Here is a 17,878-nt window from a genome sequence, read left to right as displayed (position 1 = left end):
CCATTGCCCTGTCTTCCAAGTTGCTAATTGTTCTTCTGCTTCATCTAATCTCCTATAATAAACCCTATAAACCCTCTAATGTATTTTTCATTTAGGTTATTATATTGTATTCTTCAGCTCTGTGATGTCTGTCTGATACTTTCATATATTTTCTATGTCTTTGTTGAGTTTTCACTGTATCCATCCATTCTCCTAGGTTTGGTGATGATATTTATGACCATTACTTTGAACTCTTTATCAGATAGATTATTTATCTCTGCTTCACCAAGGTATTATTCTGAGGTTTTATCTTGTTTTTTTTTTTAATTTGTTTGTTTGGAACATCTCTGTTTTCTCAATTTGCATAACTCTTTGTGTTTGTTTCTATGTATTAGGTAAAACAGCTATCTCTCCCAGTCATGAAGGAGTGGCCTCATATAGGAAATGAAACTTGTTGTTCAACCTTACCCTAGCTTTTGGTTGTCTCTTAAACTTCTGTGATTATCTAAGTGGCTTGATTTATTCTTCATAGGTCTCCACTGATGAGGATGTGCCAAGACCAGTCAGTGTCCCCAGGACAGTGATTCCAGTCAGCACCTAGTTTCAGGATGATTGGAAGCCAGGTCCTTAGGCAGCAGCTTTTAAAGTATGCAAATATACAGAGTCCTGTGGGACCACAACTATAAACCCTGCTGGCCTCCACACTAGGAGATCTGGAGGTATCCTCTGGGCAATAGTTGCCAAATTTAGGGATTCAGATGAGTATATAAGTTCCTTTCTGGGAGGTATCATTGAGTTGTGTGGAGGCCAATGGAGGGCTCAAAGATGGTGTGTCCCTGCTTATGTTCCCTGAAAGCTCTTCTGTAGCCCTAGATGTGTGGCAAACCTGAAGCCTGTCTCTCAGGTTGAAGCTACAGAACAAGAAGATGGGCCTATTTTACAGGTAGGCTGGGGGATGTCTGTGCAGTGCCCTGGGTTTGGTAGCCTTCCAAGAACTGTCTTTCTGATTGTTACAGTCCTGTGGGGACAAGAAATGCAAGCCCCTCTGGCCACCAGGGTCAGGCAATCAAGGGGTGGGGTGATTATGCTCACCTACCAGCTTTAGCAAGGCTATGGGAGAGTGTTGAGGGCAGGGCACACCCATGGCTTTACTAAAGCAGGGAAACTGTGCTGGGGGCAGAGCATGCGTATAGCTTTAGCAAGACTATGTCTGTATGCTCCCATTTGCACTAGTAAGGTATGGGAAGAGTGCAAAAATCACCCTCAACAGTGTCTGTGGCCCCAAAGAGAGTCTCAACTGGTCCCTGCCCCTCTGAAAGATATTTTAAGATTAACAAATGAATTTTCTTCATAAATAATCCACTCAGTTCTCAAATTGAGGCCTTTGTGATGGGTCTCAGAACACATGAATTTGTGTGTAAGCCCCTCAAAAGGAGTATCTTAGATCCTCACAGCCTCCTGGGTCCTGGATGAAATCACCATTGGTTTCCAAAACCAGATGTTTTGGGGCCCTCATCTCTCTGGTGCAGGTCCAAAGGGTTGAGGTACCCAATATGGGGCACAAACCCTTCACTTCTCAGGGAGAGGCTATGGACCAGTGATATCTCTCCTACCATTGTGGGTCACCTCACTGGGGATGGGGTTTTTGGCAGACTGTATCTCTGCCTCTCCTATCAGTCTCAATGTAGCCCTTTTATTCTTTGTTGTGAGATAGCTGTTCAGCTAGTTTTAGTTCTTTTTTAGTGGGAACTATTCCATATAGAGCTGTAGATTTGGTATGTCTATGGGAGGGAACTAAGTTCACGGTCTTCTTGCATCCCATCTTGGACTAGTAGCCACATGGAAATGAATTTTTAATCATCTTTCCTGTTTTGAATTTTTGTGCTAACTCAAAATCCCAGGCGGGGGCACCAATTTGTTGAGCCTAGCAGAAAATGTTTCATCCTAGCTGTGCAACTATTTGGCCTTGTAGACATCAGCAGCGGGAAGTGAAATTCTGTCTCTCACAAGATTGACTTACACAATTGTTGACCCAAAGCATGAAGAGGGTTCTCCCCACCCCCCAGGCAGCCCCTTTTTTTTTAATGCCAAAAACATGCATTATAATCCCGATATATTTTTCAAATTGGGCAAGCATAGCCCAAGTGCTTAAGTGTGTGGTTTTAGAATCAGAGAAAATTGGGTACTAGTCATTGTTCTGTAAATCAGTGTATTCATAATGCCTACCTCCTAGCGTTTTGTGGACAATATATGTAAAGTAGATGCTTAATAAATTGAGAAAAAAGGGAAAGGTACGCACACTAACTTTTAAATATAATTCGAAGGTTTTAAAAATACTTTCTTCCTGTGTAGGCGGTCTTAAGATTATCCACCCATCCATATCATCAGCTAATTAGCCATTATTAAATTCAGCTGACATTCTAAAATCAATTTGCATTCCCTTAATAACCAAGGTTGACAATCGGGCTAATTTGGTGCTCACCCTAAACTGATGCAGATTTATAAGCTAGGTAAAGAAAACATTGTGCAATACTTTTTGTAGTGGATTAAAGACAGCAAATTTGTCCCTACAATCTAGAAGTACAAACAATAACATCTCAAACACATATTGCAGTTATAGTTCTCTTTAGATATTAAAGGAACAGCTTTTGTTTTCCTCTCTCAAAAGTGAATTCTCCTTGACAGTACTTTTGCGCTGATAATATAAGCGTTTAAAACTTGATCATTTCTACCAACCACTTCAAACTTCCTCCTCTAAAAAACATCTTAAAGCAGTATTAGGAAGAATGACAAAGGCAGGTTTAAGTACCTCTGTAGGCTGCCAAAAATACAGGTTAGATGGTGTTCAGCACCTGGAAAATTCGTTAAGACCATATGGACTGTCAAAAGTTCAATGTCCTAGAGAAGAAAACTACCTGCAGTGCCAGCATTTGAATAAAAAAAATCATTATAAACAATGGCTCTAGGGGATTACTGTGATCTTTCAAAAAGTTGCAGGTTCTGCTGTTAATAGCGAAATTATAAACTAAATTATAAACTCAGTTGTGGAACAGGGAACCAGACAAAGAGAACTGGAAAGAATTCTTGGGATAAATAAAATCAGTGTCCCTTTACTTGACTTTACTTCTTACAGGTTTTAGGCTTACATATCTATTATGTCCATGCATATAAAGGGGTGAAGTCAATGTAGTAAAATAAAATTAAATTTTCCTGTTTGTTCAATTTCTGTTTTTGTTTAAAAGACAGATTAGTATTTGTCAAAACTTCTATATTAGTAAAATTAACACAAAATATGAATGCCCGGAATAATGAAAACATTTTAAGGGTGCTTGGCTGGCTCAGTCCATAGAACATCCGACTCAAGTCTCAGGGTTGTAAGTTTGAGCCCCACACTGGGTGTAGAGATTACATAAAAATAAAATCTTTAAAAAATAAATAAAAGAATATTTTAAGGTGCCACAGATAGTGTTTTATAAATTAGAACTGTGCACTGCTATTTAAGTAATCATTTCTGAGCTTTATGGAACAAAAGAGCAAGCTCTATGAATATTTCTTTTATATATTTCTAAGATAAAATTAATTTTATTCTTTTTCTTTAAATTGATTAGATGAAACTTGCCAACTGATTTAAGTAAACCTAGGATAGGCTTCCCTGCCATCAAAAAGTAAGCAGAAGAAAAGTGATGAGACATTTATAAAATGAAAGAAAAGAGACAAAAATTATAAAATGAAAAGTGGCAACATATATAATTTGTCAAAGAAGGGTTTGACAAAAAATACTTGATTTGCAATTGTCCCACAGAGAAACCCTAATTTTAGAATTAAAGATGTTTGTGTGTGTGTGTATCTGTGTGTGTCTGTGTCCGTGGTTAAAATGTTAGGTACTTCTTTTAGTGAAGTGACCAGCTTCTCATCTTGCTCTTTATTCTCACTGCAAGAAGTAATAGAAGATTTGCAGAATCCTAATTAATCTTTTTTTTTTAAAGATTTTTTTATTTATTCATGAGAGACAGAGAGAGAGAGAGAGAAGCAGAGGGAGAAGCAGGCTCCCAAGGAGCAGGGAGCCCGATGTGGGACTCGATCCCAGGACCCTGGGATCATGACCTGAGCCGAAGGCAGACGCTTAACCATCTGAGCCACCCAGGCGTACGAATCCTAATTAATCTTATAAGGATCCATTGTAGGACACTGTTACCCATAAGGAGCTGAGCCCTCAGACAGTGAGGAGTGACAATATTTTTCAAATTAACTTTCTTTTTTCAAGTATACAAATAGTTCACTCTAGTTGTTGAAAATTTGTAAAATACAAAAAATAAAGATGCAAATAAATGTCATAGTAAATTTGCCTCTTAGGGTTGATCATTATTAACATTTTGGTTCACTTCATTCCAATCCCTTTTTTCCCCCCTGGCATACATATGGTGAGACACAGCATCCATTAAAATGATGTTTATGAAGGAATTTGGAATGAGAAATTGCTTGGAAAAGAAAAAATACACAATATGAACGAGTTGTTGCACAATATATTTTTTTTAATGTTTAGTGAACATTAAACAGCAGTAGTTCTTTATTAACACACAATCAGCAGGGTCCTTTTTATTAGGCATTCCCATTTTAACAAAACAAACCCCCTATGGTAGCTGTTGAGCTCCTCTTTTGCTTTCATCTCTGTGATGGGAGGACCATACAATAATCATAGGATGGGACACTTGTTAATTTGGGGAGTCAAAGGCATAACTCATGACCCCAAAGGAGGACAGACTAAGTATTAAAATGTAGTATTGATTAACCAAAAGTGCGTATTCATTGTGGACCCAAATATTTGAAGGAAGGTTCTATGGTTGAAGTAGAGACTGAGCTGGGCGTGGAAGAAAGGACAGATTTGGAAAAGGCAGAGAGCGGACCAAAAAAAAATTTACTGGACAAGTGGGCATGTCAGGGTATGTTAGATTTTGGAGGCTTAATTCCCAAAGGAATTTGGACTTGGTATTGTCACTCTAGGATGTCAAATAAGTTTCACTTGGCATGTCAATTCTCTTTGCCTGGTTGTGGCTGTCAGGCAGTGGCTGTGCTGACAAAGGTACCAAGCCCAGTCAAAGAGAGGACTGAGATGCTGCAGTTAGTGATGTCTGCTATGGTCATGGGAGGAGCAGGCTTGGTGTATTGCTACATAGTTGTCTATGAGACAGTAGGCAACACAGCAGTAGATTTGTTTTTAGAGCCAAATCATTGTTAAATATGATTAAAAAATGTACATGCAACAAACATTTTGTTCCTATAGTATTTCAGATGTAGAAAATGAAGATATGAACATTTATCAACACAAATGCTGTTGAAAATGACACAATGCAGCTCAAAATACTTTATATTTCTTTAGCTGATATAGGAAACTTAGTTTGAAACAAAAATTTTCTTCTAGGAAATAGTTTGTTGGATATCTCTGAAATAACACAAATAATCTACTCAAATTCATCATGCAGGAAGAAAGTAATGTTTTCCAAAATTTATTAACACTAAGATTTTTTTGTCTATATATTGAAAATACTAAGTACTCTTTTAGCTTTTTACTTTGGTAGAGTGATCAGTTGCAAAAAGATACTGTTTAATTTCCCAAGCTATGTATTTATTTTAGTTGTCAATTGTTAATTGGTAGTATATGAAAATTTGATTAATTTTTGCATATTGAATTTGTATCCTGTGTCCTTCCTATGCTTATTTATTCGTTGTAGAAGTTCCTTTTTTTGTGGATCCTTTCAGATTTTCTACATAGACAATCATGATTTCTGTAAATAGAGACAATTTTATTTCTTCTTTTTCAATCTGTATGCTTTTTATCTCTTTTCTTGCCTTACTGCTCTGCCTGGGACCTCCAGTATGATGCTGAGTATGAGTGGTGAAAGTGGACATATTTGTCTTTTTCTTAATCTTAGGGGAAAAGCATTCAGTCTTTTACTCTTTAGCATGATGTCAGCTATATCTCTACTCACTTTGTGTTCACTAATTCTGTTGATTATTGATTGAAGATTATTAAAGACTTTATAATTGTGGATTTGTTTATTATTCCTTGCACTTAAAAATTATTATTGAATCAATTTTTTTAGAACAGTTTAAGGTTCATAGCAAAATTGAGGGGAAGATACAGAGATTTCCCACATACCCCCTGTCCCCGACACACCCATGGCCTCCCCTATTATCAACATCCCCCACCAGAGGGTACATTTCTTATGATTGGTGAACCTACATTGACACATCATTATCACCCAAAGTTCATAGCTTACATTGCAGCTCATTCTTGGTGTGGTGCATTTATGGGTTTGGCCAAATACTTAGTGACATGCATCCATTATTATGGTGTCATGCAGAGAATTTTCACTGCCTTAAAAATTCTCTCTCCTTGCACTTTTATAAGTTTTGCTTGATGTGTTTTGAAGCATTTTATGTATATTCACATTTAAGATATGTCTTCCTGTGATATGACCCTCTTTTGATAATACATCTTTGGTAATATTCTTGTTACAAAATTTACTTTGTCTAATTTTAATATAGCCCTCTCCAGCTTTATTTTGATTAGTGTTTTCATGGTATATCTTTTGCCATCTTTCTCTTTTAACCTATGCATGGATTTCTATTTAAAGTGGGTTTTGTAGTTGGGTCTTGGGGCACCTGGGTGGCTCAGATGGTTAAGCGTCTGCCTTCAGCTTGGGTCATGATCCCAGGGTCCTGGGATTGAGCCCCACGTCTGGCTCCTGGCTCAGTGGGGAGCCTGCTTTTCCCTCTGCCTTTCCCCCTGCTCGTGCTCTCTCTCTCTCTCTCTGTATCTCTGTGTCTCAAATGAATAAATAAAATCTTTAAAAAATAAAAATAAAAAAATAAAGTGGGTTTTGTAGTAGGGTCTTGCTTTCTTATCCAATCTGACAGCTTCTTTTAATTGATGTATTTAGATCATTTACATTTAATATAATTATTAATATGATTAGATAGAAATCTACCATGTTGGTAGCAGTTTTCTATTTGTTCTATTTGTTTATTGTTTTGTTTTTATTTTCTGCTCCTTTTATTTATTTATTTTTAAAAAGATTTTATTTGTGAGAGAGCAAGCGAGAGTGAGAGAGCATGAACTGGGGGGGGGGGGAAGGGCAGAAGGCAGAAGAAGAGGGATAAGCAGACTCCCTGCTGACATGGGGGTTCAATCCCAGGACCCCAGGATCATGACCTGAGCCAAAGGCAGATGCTTAACTAACTGAGCCACCCAGGTGCCCCTTTCAGCTCCTTTTAAAGAATAAATTTCATGATTCCATCTTATCTCCACTACTGGCTTATTTCTTATACCTCTTTTAAATTTTTATTGATTGCCTTAGTTTTTAAAATATACATTTTAACCAATTCCAGCCTACCATTAAATAATATTACCTTATATGAAGTGTAAGGATCTTATAGCAGTGTATTCCCAATTCTTTGCCCTTCTCAATACTTTGAGCTGCTATCATAAATTTTACTTTTTTTTTTTTAAGATTTTATTTATTTACTTTTCAGAGATAAAGAGAGTACAAGCAGGGGGAGCGCAGGTAGCAGGAAGTAGGCTCCCTACGGAGCAAGGAACCTGATGTGGAACTTGATCTGAGGACCCTTGGATCATGACCTGAGCTGAAGGCAGACGCTTAACCGACTGAGCCACCCAGGCGTCCCTGTATTTACTTTTATATATGCAATAAATACATCAAACATTGATTCTATTGTTGTTTTAGACAGTCAGTTTTTAGAGTAGGTAAAAATGAAGGAAAAAATTATGTATGTATCTCCATTTATTCAGTTTCCTTATCTCTGTATTTCTTGGTATAGATCTAAATTCTCTTTGGTATCATTCTTTTTTTCTGCTGAAAGAATTCCCTTAAAAATTGTTTCTGTTGGGGGGCACCTGGGTGGCTCAGTCATTAAGCGTCTGCCTTCGGCTCAGGTCATGATCCCAGGGTCCTGGGATGGAGCCCCGCATGGGCTCCCTGCTCCCTGGGAAGGCTGCTTCTCCCTCTCCCACTTCCCCTGCTTGTGTTCCCTCTCTCGCTGTGCCTCTCTCTGTCAAATAAATAAATAAAATCCTTAAAAAGAATTTGTTTCTGTTGGAAATAAATTCTCTCTCTTTTTTTTTTTTTTGGTCTCAGAAAATATTTCTCCTTTACTTTAGAAACTTATTTTCACTGTGTATAGAATTATGGATTGACAGTTATTTTGTGTTTAGCACTTTAAAATAGTCCTTCTAGATTATGCTTGGGGTTTTGACTCACATAGTTTCTGATAAATCTGCCATAATTCTTATCTTTGAATCTCTATGTAATATGTTTCTCTTTTTTGATTGCCTTCAAGAACTTGTCTTTATCTTTGGTTTTCATCAGTGTGAGTATAATGTATCTAGGCACTTAAAAATATTTATCCTGGGACGCCTGGGATCATGACCTGAGCTGAAGGCAAACGCTTAACCAACTGAGCCACCCAGGCACCCCGGTTCTTGTGTTTCTTTAGGTAATTTTTATTGATCTATCTTCAGTTTCACTGATTTTTTTTCCTCAGCTGCCTCAAGTACACTGATTAGCCCATTGGGCATACTTGATCTCTGTTACCATATTTTTTTTTATTTCTAGCATTTACATTTGATTTGGTTTCATAGTTTTCATCTCTCTGCTAAAATTTCCTAATTGTGCATGTTGTCTACTTTTTCCACTAGAGCTTTTAAAATAGTAATCATATTTTAAATTCTTTTATAATTGCAACATCTAGGTGATATCTGTTGATTGCTTTGTCTTTTGACAATTTGTTTTTTCTTCTTTTTTGTGTTTTATATTTTTTGTATGAATGTTGGGCATTTAAGGTGGTACAGTGGAGATTGAAATGATTATTATTTGTGCTTGGAAATGTCCAACTTTTTTTCTTGCTTGGTTTTAGAAAAGGAGGGGATATTGGATCAGTCTAATCAGGAGTTAAGCTCGATCTGGTTTTATTGCTGCCGTGACCTTCAGCACACTATAGGTTTTTAATTCCTTGTCCTTAGGGTGGTGGCTGGTTTGTTGGGGAATTTTTCTCAATATCTGCTCCACCTTCAGCTTTAGGTCTTCCCTTTGTGCCTGTGCCTTAGACAGAGTCTCTTTCCAGAGTCTTGTCCCTCTCTCAACAACAGGCTGCTGTCACTTGTTACTCAGTGCTTGGAGCTTAGTTGTTCTAGGTGAATGTACAGGCCATTCTCGGTTGTACTAGTTCAGTCACAATCATTGGCAAGTACTCTGTCTCTGAGCTTGGGGGTAGGACTTTTTCAGTGATTCTTTCCCTCCTCTATCTGCAGGAGATCACTAAACATCTGAGCCTAGGGTGACTTCCTGCCCTTCCTGGAGGGACAACATTAGTTCTTTTCTATTTCCTTTCTGCAGCTGCAATAGGTCTTGACATTTTATCCAAGAGTGACAGGGTTTATTGTATCTTCTCTTAGTGATTTAAGGAAGGGAAGATAAGGAGAAGAATCCATTGTTCCAGTGGCTATTTCCCTCCTTCAAGCCTTCTCTACAAGGAAGACTTTTTCCTAATTCTTTACTTGTCCCAAATCTTTCCTGTGAGTACCTGATGATGTCTCTGGAGACGAGCCTTTGAGTAGGTGAAAATTCCCTTTGCTTTTATGGCTCCTAGGGTTTCTAGACTCTCCTACTAAATAGATTACAGGTGGATTTTAGTGATTTGCTAAATATTTTGGATGCTTTCTTCTTATCATCTTATATGTTGCTCAGTGTCTTCTCTAGGAAAGCAAGGGCTTCACTCCTTATCTCCTGTGTTTCTATATATTTTGAGGTCATTTGTTGCCCTGAGGCCTCAGATCTCTTATGAAAATTATGAATTTGCAGATTACTTGACATTTTGTTGTCGTTGAAGGGATGAGAGCGGTACTCTTCACAGCTTTTTTTTTTTTTTTTTTAAAGATTTTATTTATTTATTTGACAGAGAGAGTCACAGCGAGAGAGGGAACACAAGCAGGGGGAGTGGCAGAGGGAGAAGCAGGCTCCCCGCAGAGCAGGGAGCCCGATGTGGGGCTCGATCCCAGGACCCTGGGATCATGACCTGAGCCGAAGGCAGAGGCTTAATGACTGAGCCATCCAGGTGCCCCTCTTCACAGCTTTTTAAATTATAAATAGAAGCTTAAATTCCATTTACTGTGAATTATTATTTTGCAAGAAAAATCTCTTGTTAGATTAATATGGCTTGGGAAATGTTTAATTTTGTTAAGTCATGTTAGCATCAATTTAAGCATTGTTTACTTTTATTTAATATACCATATGATACATAATCACAATACTACATATAGTAAATATAAAGTAAGTATAATTATGGATACTTGAACATGTATTAACAAGGTTATTGCTTTGGAATCAGATAGACCTGGGTTTGAATCTTAGGCTTGTCATATTCTTGCTATGTGATTTTGGAAATATTTTTTCTCTCTGACACTCAAGTTTTCTCATCTTTAAGTGGAAAGAGAAGTACCTATACAATGCGGTGTTTTTTAGAATACTACAGACCTTGATATGTAACAGATGCATAGTAAATGATCCCTTAGGTTATTTGGTTACAAGAATAGAAAACTCTTGTGAGAATTGAATAGTTTATTGCAAGAACTATATAATCAGGCCTCCCTTGGAAGTGTGGGGGGCAGTGTCACTCCAGCTGGAATACATGGGTCTTTATTCTTGTGTTCTACCATTAATGTGACAACTACCAAATGGTTCTGTTGCCATATTTTTTCGAATTTTAAGAGTAGGTATCTAATTGATCCATTTTAACCTATAGACTGATTCATTTTGGATCAATTGTTCATCTGGGTCAGCAGTTGTGACCAGGGGAAGGAGGCAGAGCATGTGGTTCAAAAGAGTCCCTGGAGGCTTTGGTCAGAAGAGCTTATTTAGAAGGGGCTATGGGCAGGTAGACAACTATTACCATCTCTAGTTCAAGGCTAATTATTTTCACTCTTTCTTTTCAAATAATTTTTCCTAAGGAGAAAAGAGCATTGTTTAGCATCTATGTAAATAACTGAATAATTTTATAATTCAACCTAAGTTTCTCATATGAATATGGATCCTTTTCTATATACATAATACCTATTACATTCAGCGCTAATGGCTACCTTCTCCTAAGCCACTATTCTTCTACTCTCAAAATATATTTTAATTACAAAGGAAACCATTTTTGGGCGCCTGGGTGGCTCAGTTGGTTAAGCGACTGCCTTCGGCTCAGGTCATGATCCTGGAGTCCCGGGATCGAGTCCCGCATCGGGCTCCCTGCTCGGCAGGGAGCCTGCTTCTTCCTCTGACCCTCTTCCCTCTCGTGCTCTCTGTCTCTCATTCCCTCTCAGATAAATAAACAAAAATCTTAAAAAAAAAAAAAAACAAAGGAAACCATTTTTCATTAATTTTAATAGACTAGGCCCACTCCTTTACTCTGTCACAGATTGGATGAGTAGACAGGTTATGGCATTTGAGTATCATCTCGGCTGCTGACTAGCTATACAATTTTAAGTTACTTATGTTCTCAGTTTCTTTTTCTCTAAACAGGATAATAATGATGCTCACCTCAGAAGGTTGTGGGGGGATTAACTGAGATGACACCTATGAAGTACTTAACATGTTGCTAATAAATTATTAAGTACTTAATAAATAAATGTTTTTTCTTATGATAGTGATATGCCTCACCAGAGATTAAATGTGAGTTTTGTGGGGGTTTTGTTTGTTTTCATGAGAGGGAACACAATGGTAGAATCATCAAAGACAGTCCACCTAGTTGCTTCTAACTCCATAAATGAAGGTATGGGGTGCTTAAAGGGGTATCTTTAGGGAGACTTCTTTAGGGAGTAATCACCTTTGCATCACAGAAGACAGCGCCATTCTGAAGTCTCCCTAGCCTGAATGAGATAGTGATCTTCTGTCAGGATTTGTAAGTAACCCTATTTTCCAGGGAAAGAGGGTTATCATCACATCCTTCATGTGTCATGAATTGGTGATTTAAAAAAAAAAAAGCTGTATGCATTCTTTGAATGGATCACTTGTAGTAGTTTGAAGGGTAACTAACTGATCCACTTCTAATCAAGCACTGTGGATACTGGCTATTGTTCTGTGAGGTGACTGGGAGTGATCTTTAAAGAGCTGATAAGTCAAAGCTACAACCCTGGATGCCCAAGTGTGGGACATCCTTTGCTAATCTTAGCCCCTTGGAGACAGTAGGATAGTCCTACACTGGAGAACTGAGGTGACCTGCATAGTAACAGCTGCATGGTGGATCATTATAGAGTAGGCAGCTTCATCTGTCAGACTTGGGAGGACGAGATTTCAACAATAACACCATTTGGCATCTAGAAGCAACCTATCGATAGTTGACATTTATTATGTGTTTACTATGATGCACTGTTCTTAGCTCTTATGTGAATTAACTTATTTAATTCTCATTACTCATTCGACAGATAAGGCTCTGAAGCCAAGAGAGGTAGAAAATTACTCAATCTAGAAAGTGATAGAACTAGAATTCAAACCCAGGCAGTCTTGCTCTGGAGACCACATTATTAGGTACCATGTGTGTTGCAGATATAAATGATCTCTCCAGTAGGGAAGAGAAGGCAGACAGATTTCCTTTTGTACTATGTGAACCTCCAAGATTTTGAATAATTCAGAGGGAAACTGGGAGCTCCATGAAGGAGATTTCTTGCTTTTGTATCACATGGAATGTGACCGTATTGATAATAATATTATTAAAATTTCTAAGTAATTTTCTACATATGCTTTATTTTCCCAATTAGATGTTAACTTCCTTGAGGAAACGGACTGCTGCTAATTTGTTTTATACCCCTACCCCCACACTTTATAATACTTTGTAAAGAATTATTCTTATAGGAGATCATTGACAAGGGTTCTGGGACAGAAGAATAAGACTGGGTCTAAAAAATTAGATTTAGACAAATATGGAATAAAACCAAAAAACTCATTATTTATTTAGGCTTCTGGTGATGAAGCCTTCAGTTTCACTACTGCTGAGAAATCATTCATAAAGGAAATACTTGAAGTATAGTTTACAAATTACCCTCATGAGAAAAAACTTAAGTGAATGGGCAGTACACATTCTGGCTCTTCTGTGAGTAGAGATGACCAAATGTAAGATGACAGTGGCTATTTGTCAATGCGAATCTATTCAGAATAGAGACCTACCAGTGAAAGATTAGAACATTAATTTCCATGTGCCTTGAACTCTTCTGTCTCTTGGGAACATATCTGCTGACATAGAACGTGATACCAAGGCCACCTGAAATAGTTCCTTATCAAATGACAGGGAAAAAACCTATTATCCCTCCTTTTTCTGTGTACCAAAAGTTAATGCCCTCAACTATCAATATATCCAGAGTAATGTAGGGTTTTGTGAGAATTTTCAAAAGAATAGCCAAGGTCAGTGGCAGAGCAAAAATCAAAGCATGATCATCTTTCCCAAAGAGATGACAGAAATTAAAAATGGGTACTTTTTTTTCAGAATGAAATTTTTTTTAAGGAAAAAGTAAAAAAAGAATGACCAATGCTTTACTATAGATCTTCAGAGAAAGCAGCAAATGTCACCATGCTCTAAAAAAGAAAATTGGGGGTGCCTAGGTGGCTCAGTTGTTAAGTGTCTGCCTTCAGCTCAGGTCATGATCCCAGGGTCCTGGGATCGAGCCCCGCATCAGGCTCCCTGCTCGACGAGAAGCCTGCTTCTCCCTCTCCCACTCCTCCTGCTTGTGTTCCTTCTCTTGCTGTCTCTCTCTCTCTGTGTCAAATAAATAAATAAAATCTTAAAAAAATAAATAAAAATTTAAAAAAAGAAAAAAGAAAATTGAGCTCTTTATAGTACCTTATTATTTTCTCATCACAAAAATTATACTTAATTTTGAAAAGCATAAATCTTTCATATTTGTATAATGTGAAAAAATAAAACTACCTGCAGCCTCACTATGCATTGATAACAGCATTAATATATAATTCCAGTTTTTTTTCTCAATTCATTTAGATCTAGAACTACATGCACAGATGAGCTCTCTGTATAGATCCTGGAAGTGACATCATACCTTACATATTTTATTACATGTTTTCCTATACAAGGCTAGGTAGTGAAACCTTTCTCCATTGTGGCAGAAAAGGCTCATGAAGTTCCAAAGATTTGAGCTCCTTTTCTCAGTGTAGAGTTGTTGGGAAGCAGTTTCCCAGCCAGGGATTTTTAGCTCCTTTGCTGCTATGTGGGCCCACATCACTAGTTTTGGTGAAATGGAACAGGAGCTGAAGTGATTTGCCAAATCTGGGCTAAGGAGGTTAAATACCCACATGCCTTTTCTACCCTCTTATTCCCTTTCAGGTTTCACTTGGAAGCCTTGCTTGCACTTCTTCCATTGTCATGAGCAAAATATGACCTCTGAATAGCCTGCTGGTCCCAGGAGAGAGTAAAGGATACATAGAGTAGAGTCACCCCAGTTTCCCCATAATGTGAATCTGCACAATGAAGCAGAGCTGCTTCAATGACCTGTAAACTTATGATTGAGAAATAAATGGTTATTATTATATTGCATTAAGTACGCTTCACAGAAGCTGATGTGCCTGAAATACATACAATTGAGTCTAGAAAGAAAGATGTGTCTCAAAAAGAACTGTGGATGTGATTTTTGACAAATGGCCTTTTTGGAATCAAAAACATAGATCTAGGAGAAAGTTATATTGGCAAAATAACCTCAGCCTGAATTAAAAGGGACTAAGACTATGTGAGATACAAAAGTCACCTCTCAACTTTCTGTAGGCAGGAAGCAGATTGAGAAAGCGACTCAGGATTCAAGAATGGTGTGTTCTCCAATGTCCTTTTGAGAAGTGGCCAAGAAAGAGAATGTAAAAGAAAAGATCTCAACCTCATCCACAGAGGGCTTTGTCAACAGTTCTCAAGAATGACAGACTAGGCAGAAACTTCTAGGAACTGGGATTTAGGCCAAGGTTCTCAAGAATAACAGACTAGGCAGAAACTTCCAGGAATTGGGATTTAGGCCAAATCAAGCAACATCTTCCCTCAGAAGGACATGGCAATACACCTATATGGGCTTTCAAGAATTGCTAATGGACTGTTGATTGCTGTGTGCCTCATTAGTCTCCCTTTTTTCCAATGGGACTGTTTATTGTGGTTATCCAGTCCTTTTCCATTAGTATATTTTGGATGAGATAAGGGAGATAATCTGTTTAGATCATGGGTCTGAATCAAGAGGAGGCATGTGTAGACCTGTTGTAGGTCGTGAGATCCTGGACTTGGAGTATAATGTTATCAATGGATGAGATTTGGGTGGGGTGCAAGTATTACTTGTATATGAGAGGAATATGAATATTTGTAAACAAAATAAGGAGGACTGTCATAGATTAGATTACAGTTTAAAATGATTCACTTTTTCCCCCTTATCTTTACCTTTCCATATGAGTACTCTGCACTTAAACCTTGGGCTTGGCCATATGACTTGTTTTGGCAAGTGATCTGTTAGCAGGCATGGTGCAAGCCAATGCTTAAAATATGCTTGAGTTGTAGCTCTTGCCTTTTGGGCTTCAGCCATTATCATGAAAAAGACAAGCGCTCAATAATCCCACTGATCTCAGGAGAAGAATAAGAGATATATAGAGGAGAAGCACTCCAATGATGGCTACCTGAAACAAGGCTACCACAGGTCACCAACAAAACTGAGCAAGAAATAAAGACTTATTTTTGCATTTCATGTTAGTTTGAGGTTGTTCTATGAAATACCTATAATGCTTTGTCTCTTACCCTTTTGCTAAAATGTCACCTTCTTAGTGACTGACTTGCCCTAATTAAAATGACAATCAATACACCCTATCCCTCTTCTCTGGTATATTTTTCTCCATAGTACTTGCCATCTTCCAATATTCCATATGACTTACTCATTTGGGGGGTTTATCATCTGTCTTCCTCAACTAGAATATAAGCTTCATGAGGTAGAAATTTTTTGCCTGTTTTCTTTACTGCTGTATCCTCAACAACGAGAACATTGCCTGGCACACAGTAGGTATTCAATAATTTTTATTAAATGAATGAATGAATTATATATATATAGAAAATATCAAAAAGAAGTACAGAAAAAATTAATAATGGTTATCTCCAGTTTCTGTGAATATGGCTGATTTTTCTTTACATTTTCTGTATTTTTCAAATTAGTCAAAATAAGTATATAGGATTTATTTAATAAAAATAAAACAACTTTTTTTTTAAAGATTTTATTTATTTATTTGAGAGAGAGAGAATGAGAGAGAGCACATGAGAGGGGGGAGGGTCAGAGGGAGAAGCAGACTCCCTGCCGAGCAGGGAGCCTGATGCGGGACTCGATCCAGGGACTCCAGGATCATGACCTGAGCCGAAGGCAGTCGCTTAACCAACTGAGCCACCCAGGTGCCCAAAAATAAAACAACTTTTAAAAATTGTTTTGACTAGACATAGACATTGCAGGGGTGTTTTTTTTCCTGCTTATTTTAATATTATTGAGATTGTCCATTTATCAGTAATCATAATTTTGTCCTAGCATAGGATCTGTAGGCAGAAGACAGTTCAAAACAGAAGGTAAGTGGGTCAAGAAGAAAAAGTGGAGTAACTGAGAGTTGAGAATTGAGTCTGGGTATAACAACCAGAATCTGGGGGCAGACTGGGTACAACTGAGACTCACAACCCAGACATCTTTTCCATGTTTCTGTACGAATCTGAGCAACCTTCATTTTTTTTTTTTTAGACTTTATTTATTTGAGAGAGAGAACACAAGTGGGGTGGAGGGGCAGAGGGAGAGAGAGAGAGAGAAGCAGACTCCCCGCTGAGCAGGAAGCCTGTCATGGGGCTCAATCCCAGGACCTGGGATCATGACCTGAGCAGAAGGCAGACGCTTAACCAATTGAGCCACTCAGGTGCCCCTAACTTTCATTTTTTTTAAATCATCCTTTCTTTCATGTTAAGGAGTTGCCAATTATTTCCATTTCTAATTATTTTTGAACTTTTAAGACAAATTCAAGTTATGCCTCTTTTAAGACATTTTAATGAATTTTTTATTATACCTATACAATTATGATACAGGTACATTAAAGAGTCTAATAAATAAACCCTGGTTAAAAAATGTCATTGTTCTATTCTATAGGGTACCAGTCAGTATGCTGATACAATCATAGCAGTAACCATACTAGTAGGATGGTTTGGTATTTGGTAGATTATTAAACTCCTTTCAGAGGAGCTGGACTAATTGCATAGAGTTTCCTCTCCTAGACTGGATGATAGCTTCAAGACTAAGATGACCATGAAAAGAAGAAGACACTGACTATGCAGAATGAGAACCATTGGATGACTTATTTTCTCCATTCACCTACCCTCTTTTTTCCCTCCATCTTCACCTCAGTTGGAAGACTAGAGAAGCTGAGCAGTAAATTCTGAGTCCCAGTGCCAGGTAAGTTTTTCTAAGTAAGTGTTTTATCTTGCTTGATAGAAGTTTCTTGTGATTCACAGGGTATACCAGGACTATGGTTAAAAGTAGTATCGTAGGAGTTAAGAACATGGGGACTTGGAGTAAAATGAATTTGATTTGAATTTCAGCTCTACCACTTACTGGCAGTATTGCCTTGTCAAGTAATTAACTTTCTTGAACCTCACTTTTATCATCTGTAAGTGGAAAAAAACAAACAAACCAAGGATTAAATGAGATGTCTTTTTTTTTTTTTAAGATTTTATTTATTTATTTGACAGAGAGAGACACAGCGAGAGAGAGGGAACACAAGCAGGGGGAGTGGGAGAGGGAGAAACAGGCTTCCCGCCTAGCAGGGAGCCCAAAGCGGGGCTCGATCCCAGGACCCTG

At 37.8% G+C, this 17,878-nt stretch overlaps 1 long non-coding RNA gene across 2 annotated transcripts in view; it reads left to right on the top strand.

Moving 5' to 3' along the window:
* LOC135364328 (uncharacterized) overlaps positions 1-17,878 on the top strand; it is a 173,085-nt gene that overhangs the window by 114,769 nt on the left and 40,438 nt on the right. For both annotated transcript variants that reach the window (XR_010411205.1, XR_010411206.1), the window contains exon 4: positions 17,296-17,473. This is a non-coding gene — a long non-coding RNA (uncharacterized LOC135364328). The remainder of the gene's footprint in view (positions 1-17,295; positions 17,474-17,878) is intronic.

Source organism: Mirounga angustirostris, unplaced genomic scaffold (assembly GCF_029215605.1).
Source record: "Mirounga angustirostris isolate CCGP_5_RB_7025 unplaced genomic scaffold, mMirAng1.0.hap1 SCAF_5, whole genome shotgun sequence".
Lineage (NCBI taxonomy): Eukaryota > Metazoa > Chordata > Mammalia > Carnivora > Phocidae > Mirounga > Mirounga angustirostris.
Note: the sequence above shows the minus strand (reverse complement) of the source record. Positions and strands in the feature narration are given on the sequence as shown.